This window comes from Mus musculus, chromosome 8 (genome assembly GCF_000001635.26).
Source record: "Mus musculus strain C57BL/6J chromosome 8, GRCm38.p6 C57BL/6J".
In the NCBI taxonomy this organism is placed as follows: Eukaryota; Metazoa; Chordata; class Mammalia; order Rodentia; family Muridae; genus Mus; species Mus musculus.
This window is the reverse complement of record NC_000074.6, coordinates 15,221,316-15,228,841: the sequence shown is the minus strand read 5'-3', so window position 1 is coordinate 15,228,841 and position 7,526 is coordinate 15,221,316. Positions and strand designations below refer to the sequence as shown.

Here is a 7,526-nt window from a genome sequence, read left to right as displayed (position 1 = left end):
GAAGGGAAGGGAAGGAGCTGGAGAGTGGATGCCTTCCTTAGGAGTGCTTGTTCTTACAGAGTTTGTTTTCCAGCATCCATGTGGAAATTCACAACTATTTCTAACTCTGGTTCCAAGGGATCTGATGCCTTGTTTTGACCTACACAGGCGACAGGCGCATACATGGTACACATGCATATGTGCAGTCAAAACACTCTTATACATAAAATAATATAATGACATTCTTAAAAATGAAGAGGAGACTGATTGAGGAAAGCACTGAGCATTGAATTCTTCATTCATACATACCCACCACATGCATGCACATACACATTTCACACACATGCATGCACATAAACATTCACACACATGCATGTACATAAACATGTACAACACACACACACACAAACCCAGGCAACATTCATGCCTCCTTATAGCCTTGCCATGGCCAGCAACAGACAATGCAGTGAGAGACCCTGAAATCTGTGGGCACCCGGAATGAGGTTGTTACATGGTTTTTAGTGGTACTTTTAGGCTCTAATCTAGGTTCCCTTTGCTCTTTTTCACCTTCCAGAGGGATGGCCAAAGGCTGCCCCAGGTGAGGAGAAGTACTTACATCCTTGGCCCCCAGATCATCTAAGAGGGAACATCTAACCAAGTATGCAATGTCTCCATTGAGATGACGCAATGTCCTGATTCTAAAAACCCCATACCGACTAAGTTAACCTTAGCATATTCAGTACAGTTTAGCATGGGCATGTCACTCTGAACCTTTTGTCATTTCCCATGGCGTTAGCCATTGCCCATATCCATTCATTCATTTCTATGAGAGGCTAACTTTATTTGGCTCAATGAGAAAACTCTTCCACCAAACCAGAAGAAGTCCCACACTGATACACAGGACAACGCCCCTGCACCCTCAGGCAAGGTAGTTTCCTACTTCCAGCAGATACGAGTGAGGTCCGGATTAACCCAAATGCATGCTGAGTCTGTCTACTCATCCACTTCTGGGGGACAGGGAAGGAAGGATGGACGTGAGTGTGCCGCATGTATCTTTAGTAGCAGATACATTCAAATGATCTCAAATGAGAACATTGGTAATTTTATGACGTTTCTTCATACATGATCATTTTTAGACCTGCTGAGATTCTACATTCTTGTTGTCACATCTATGCTCCTAAACACAGGAGGACGGCCACACCCTCAAAGGCTGAAATGCATGGGTCTGGATGGCACTTGTAACAGTCAAGCTTTCAATACACCTGGCTTCTGGTTCCTCAGAAATGGCATACTGCTTTATTCAAGTGGTTAAAAATGTGTTTCAACCTGCCCCCTAAGAGCATTGCTGATGTGGCTGCTGTGTCATGCATGTCGGTGGGTGGCAGAGAGGAGAGAGGCTATGCCTGTGCTCAGTGTTCTGACCTATGAACATCTGAACAACTAACATTCCCTGAAAGAAGCAAGCCTGACAGGAGTCCAGTGCTGTGAAGACCCCATAGGTCAGAGACTAGAAGAATCTTCCTTGGACCAAAGGCCCCCAGGAGAAGTGAGTCCAAGACAGATGACCCTTGCATGGGATCACCAGACCTGTGCCATGGCATCTGGACAGGGAACCAGCCTGAGATAAGCACAAGTCAGGCATGGAGTAGACTTGGTGTGACAGACAGGCTTGAGATGACCCCTGCTTAGCACCATAACGAATGAGCAGGGCTTAGCACTCCTGAGACCACTCCTGAGATGAGTCCAGACACTCAGAGACTCTGGGTGCCCCCAAGAAGAGCAAGTGGTGAAGAAATGGAAGAGAAAGGGAAACAGAAGGACGTGGGCGCAATGAGGAGAGGCAGAACTGGAGACTCGAGGGTAGTGAGGAACAGCCTGATATGAGCAGCCAGTGATGCCACCTGGGACCATGGTGGGGTCCTGGCCTGTGCTGGTACTGGGAGTCACATCTGGATTTATGGCCCTTCAGTAGCAGGGATCTATGACCACAAAGGCCAGGTGGAAGTCCCTGGTCTGGGCTACCACGTGGAGACATATTAATGTCTGAGAGCTGTGCAGAACTGACCCTACTCCTCGCCTTGACATCATGGGAGAGCTGTCTCTGGGGCCATGAGATCAGGAAAGCTGACCCTTCCCTTCATCAGCTGCAACATTTGGGAGAGCAGGCCCTGCACCTTGTCTGGGAGGCACAGTAGAGATGACTCTCTTGGAGGGGGCACAGGTAAGCTGACCCTGAGGGTGTGAGCATGGAGGAGCTAGCCCTGTCACTTGTCTGCCATGTGGTGGCATGGGTGAGGGAGAGATGGCTCACCCTTTCTCACCCCTAGCGACCAATGGCAGGCAGGACAGCAGGCCCTGTTCCTTGCCTGAATAACACAGTAGAGCTTGCCTTGGATATGGGGGTTGTGGGTGAGCCAGTTCCAAAGGCATGAGAGCGGGAGAGCTGGCAGGCTGACCAGCTCAGACACCTCTCAGGCCCAGACCCAGGGCTTTGAATTGGCCCACCCCAACTTCTACCCCATAGATGAACTGCTGGAATAGATGCAGTGGCCAGCCCTACAGATCCAAAACTATAGGATCTCCATGACAGAGGGCAATAACAGGATATCCAAGAGGTTCTACAGGAACCCTGTGAGGTTCTGGTATCTATAGGGTAGCAGAAGCCAGAGGGCTTAAACCAGACCAGTGACTCATAGAAATGGACAATTATAGGCAAAAAAAAGTGTGGTCAAAGGATATTCTGTGGGACACACTGTGACACACTACAGCTTCTACAATGCATTCTTTTTCTCTGTTGGGAGGGGCAGGGATACAAGGGGGGATATGGGTGAGATTGTGATGAGTGGTATAAAAATTCAAAAGAACCAATAAAATGTTTCTAGGAAGGGAGGGAGGGAGGGAGGGAGGGAGGGAGGGAGGGAGGGAGGGAGGGAGGGAGAAAATGTGTCTGAGGCTTGCAATATAACCAAATTGTCCCTCCAGAAATGGGACATCACAAAAGCAAGAAGCCAGAGGGGCTACACCTGCCCCACAGGTGGCATCGTGGACAAGGACAGACCAAACACAAGATTACTTCCTTGCACAACTGGATACACACACAGGAGACTCACGCAGACATTGACTTCTAATGTAAACTCTTGGCCTAGAACCAAAAGAGAGAGACTGCGCATGTATGGAATAATTCATGGCATTTTAACAAATGCCTATGGTTGGGTAAGCATTCCAGATGGAGATAAATAAAAATCATTCATACAACAAAGAGAAACCAGGCCCTACTCGATCGATCTATGACAGCCTGTCCCTGCAGCCAGCCTCGGATAACAATCCTGGGCTGTGAGATTAAACAGCGTCCAATACACAAAATACACTCCATGGTGACAAGTCTGATCAGCAATAGCCAAGACTGTGTCCATGCCAGAGACAGAGGCAGAAAAAGAGTCCATGGCCAGGTTTAGAAATCTGAACTGCTTGTGTCTTGTTCTTGGGTAAGCTACACTACTAGGGGGCACTGAGGAACATCAAGGAAGACACACTTGTTGTGATGAATTAGGACAGAGACCACCGGATGCTGTGAGTCCCGCAGCTTCATTAAACATCGCTAACTAAATGATCAAGTAGTCCCCTAAACTCCTGCAGCCAGCAGAGACTGGCTTTTTGAGATCAGGGTTTTAATTTCCCATCTACTGAAGGTGTGACATCTACATTGCCCATTGAAGCACCCACAATCATATCCGCCACCAGGCTCTTCAGGAACGACTGCGTCACTGCACCAAAGCTTGCCTGCATAACTGTATGATCCTCTCTGGCCATGGGCAACAAATTGCTGACATTCTCTCCAGAGAGGACAAGCAAGGTCCTGACTGAAAGCATCTTCCCTTGGTACCAAACTGTTGTAAAAGAGAAATCCTTCCCAGGAGAGACAGGAACATCTACTCCCTCCTTACAAGCTCCCAGTGTTAAACCAAAACGAATCCCACTACAGTTCACCCTTCTGAGCCAATGAACTCACTGCGCTTGCTCAGACAGCATGGATGAGGGCTTGCTTACAGGAGTCCGGGTAGCCCCCAGGCAGCATCGGGGAATAGCTTCCTAGACAATCTTCTCAGGTGAACCTTCCCCAACCTATACAGCAGACCACAGCCTGAGACCCTGAGGCCAAGGGCAATTTGGGCATAATTTGCATACAACTAGCTAGGAGGAGTGGCTTAAACCCAATGACCCTCCATTTCCTGCTGAAGGGACACAAACAGTTCTATTCCCAGCTATCGCTTCTAAGCGAGTATAGCTGGTCAGTTAAAGATGGGCGTTATTAGGCTCAGGGAACCACACCGCACAACCCAAGAGAGATTTATTACACATAGGTAACTATTCTTGCACAATATCTTTCAGAAATTCAAAACATCAGGTAACATGGGGTTTCCAGAACCCAGTCCCAGGGACTGGTCTTATTCGGACACAGCTGTGTCACTTTGCAGGCTAGTGTGGCCACCTTGAGTGGGGCACCACACGAGGAAGGCAGTTACTATGAGGTCTCAGTCCCCTGAGTGGCTGACCTATGACCTTGGAAGCATCTTAGCATTGATTGTGTGTGCCTCTGGCGCTGCAGAGCGCTGTAAGTGACTTGCCATCAGGGCAGAGTCCTGTCTGAAAATTACAACAGCAAAGCGGTGTCCTGGCAGACCTGGGTAATGCTGGCAGGACCTTTACAAGGCTCTGTAGAGGAGGTATTACATATTGGTTCCAAAAAAAGCCCTGGTTATTACTGAGCTGGGCCACGGCTCTCCACTGTGCTGACCTCAATCCCCAGTAGGAAATGTATTTTCCTAGGGTGTTTCCATACACACAGAATGTCCCCACACAGAGCAAGTGCACTCTTGCCACAGGAATGCTATGGTTCCCCTCAGCTGACTCCACTCTGGGCAGCGCACCTTCCTTTGGGCTTGGAAAGTATCTCCCCACATAGTTGCTTGGTTGGAGACTCTGCAAGATCCTGGGTGTTGAAGCTTTGCTCCTGCAGTGTTCAAAGTGCAGACCCACATAACCTAGCATCGCAGACTGCTAGAACATCTGACAAGTGAGCATGCCCAGTCCTTGCTGCTTAAGAGAGAAGAGCCTCCCCGCCCCCATTCCCCCCACCCCCATCCCGTGTCCTGCTGGTGAGGGAGAGGGAATACCCGTAGCTCCATACTAGACATCACCTTTAGTGTAACCAAGTTGCTTTTGACTTTCCTTCTCAGTGAGAACCTTGCACAGTCACCGGTTTCAATCCAGTTTGAGCTTGTGCTGTACTGGGAGATTCCCTGTGGCCAAGGAATGAAAACACAAGCCAGATGTTTATTTCTGTAGGCAAGCCCGGGCCTGCATGTTGGTTAAGCAGGCAAAGTGATTGCTGAGCAAGCATTTGATCCCCAGAACCCTTGTGCAAATGTGTAAGGAGAAAGTCAACTCCACAAAGATGTTTTCTGACTTGCATACACACACACACACACACACACACACACACATACATATACATACATACCATGAATATACACATGCACACACACATACACACATATGCACACACATGCACATACATGCACACATGCACACACACAATCACATACTGCACACATGCACACACATGCACAAACACATGCATACACACCACACACACATGCACATACATGTACACATGCACATACACATTCAAACACTGCACACATACACACACATGCACACATGTACACAATGCACACACATGCACACATGCATGCATACATGCATACATGCACACAGATGCACACACATGCTCATACATGCACATACACATTCACACACTGCACACATGCACACACATGCACACACACATTGACACACTGCACACATGTACACACATGCACACATACATGCATACATGCACACATGCACACACACATGCACACATGCATGCACACAGATGCACACGCATGCTCATACATGCTCATACATGCTCATACATGCACGCATGCACACATACATGCACACATGCACACATACATGCACACATACAAATACACATTGACACACTGCACACATGTACACACATGCACACATACATGCACACATGCACACATACATGCATACATGCACACATACAAATACACATTCACACACTGCACACATGCACACACATGCACACATTCACACACTGCACACATGTACACACATGCACACACACACATGTACACACATATGCACATGCATGCATGCACACACCACGCACACCTTAGCACTCAGAATCAAGCAGAGTGCCCCCACGGCATTCCACATGGATATCTGGACAGATGCCAGATGAGGAAGCACACGCCTGTCACATAGGTACAAACTAGAGAGAGCCGTAAAGACAGCTTGATCAGCAGTTCTTGCTAGTTAATAGCACCCCTCCCCCACCCGGGCCTGTAGGTATAGTGGTTGCCGCCTTCACATAACTCCATCCGCAGGCAACACATGCTCTTGTTTCTATGTTCTCACAAAGGTTGTGTTCATTAGAGCAAATCCACTGTTTTGACTGAGATGCCAGATAAAGTAGAAAAGAAGCCACACCCCTTCCAGTGGGGTCCGAGGTTGGAGGTTACTTTAACCACCGGACCCTGGAAACCATTTAGTCGAGGAAAATGAGCAATGAGAGTCTCTAAGGCATCCTTTGTCCATCATTGAGTGATGCACTATACTGATGGTTTTAAATGTCACCACGGAGACGGTTAAATTGGATAGATAAGGGAAAATTGGCTACCATTAACACTTGTTTGTTTGTTTTTCGAGACAGGGTTTCTCTGTGTGGCCCTGGAACTCACTCTGTAGACCACGCTGGCCTTGAACTCAAAAATCTGCCCGCCTCTGCCTCCCAAGTGCTGGGATTAAAGGCGTGCACCACCACTAACACTTCTTAACATAAAACAAAAACATAAAACAAAGAACTGTCTGCAGGCCACTCCTCACACAGCCCAGCATCTCAGAACTGGCAAGTCTGCGTATCTAGGCATTCATTATTGAAATTGTTCATGCTGCTAAACCAGAAAGAAAGTTTTCTCCATCTTCACCTCCTTGGGCAGGCTTACCAGTATTTAGAATAGTAATAATAATAAAGTATGTGATTCTAACAGTGACTGCGACTATCCGGCAGAAAGCCTGCATAGCTCCCAAACATAGGGGAAGATCGCCACCTACTGGCGGCATCGATTATTGCAGTAGATTTGACTTTTGTTATAGTCTCTCTATTTTATTTTATTTTATTTTATTTTATTTTATTTTATTTTATTTTATTTTATTTTATTTTATTTTTCCTTTGTCTCCTCTCTTCCTTTCCTGTCTAGAAGATGTGGGAAATTTGTTATCAATACAAAGCACACCTGTTCTCCAGGAAGCACACAGGCTCTCAGGCCCATCACAGTCACGGTGCGTGTCCTAGTTAGCACTGTCAACCTGAGGCAGCCTAGAACAACCTGGAAAAAGGAGTCAGGTTGTCGGTGGGCATGTCCGTGGGGCGTTTTCTTGGCTGTTAATTGGGGTGGCGGCGGGGAGCTATC

General features: G+C 47.6%; 1 non-coding gene across 1 annotated transcript; it reads left to right on the top strand.

The window, feature by feature from the left end:
- The first annotated feature begins 1,304 nt into the window (after positions 1–1,304).
- Positions 1,305–1,435, top strand: Gm24231. Its single transcript, XR_003947713.1, has one exon. It is a non-coding gene; the product is annotated as a small nucleolar RNA SNORA17 (small nucleolar RNA).
- Positions 1,436–7,526: the final 6,091 nt, after the last annotated feature.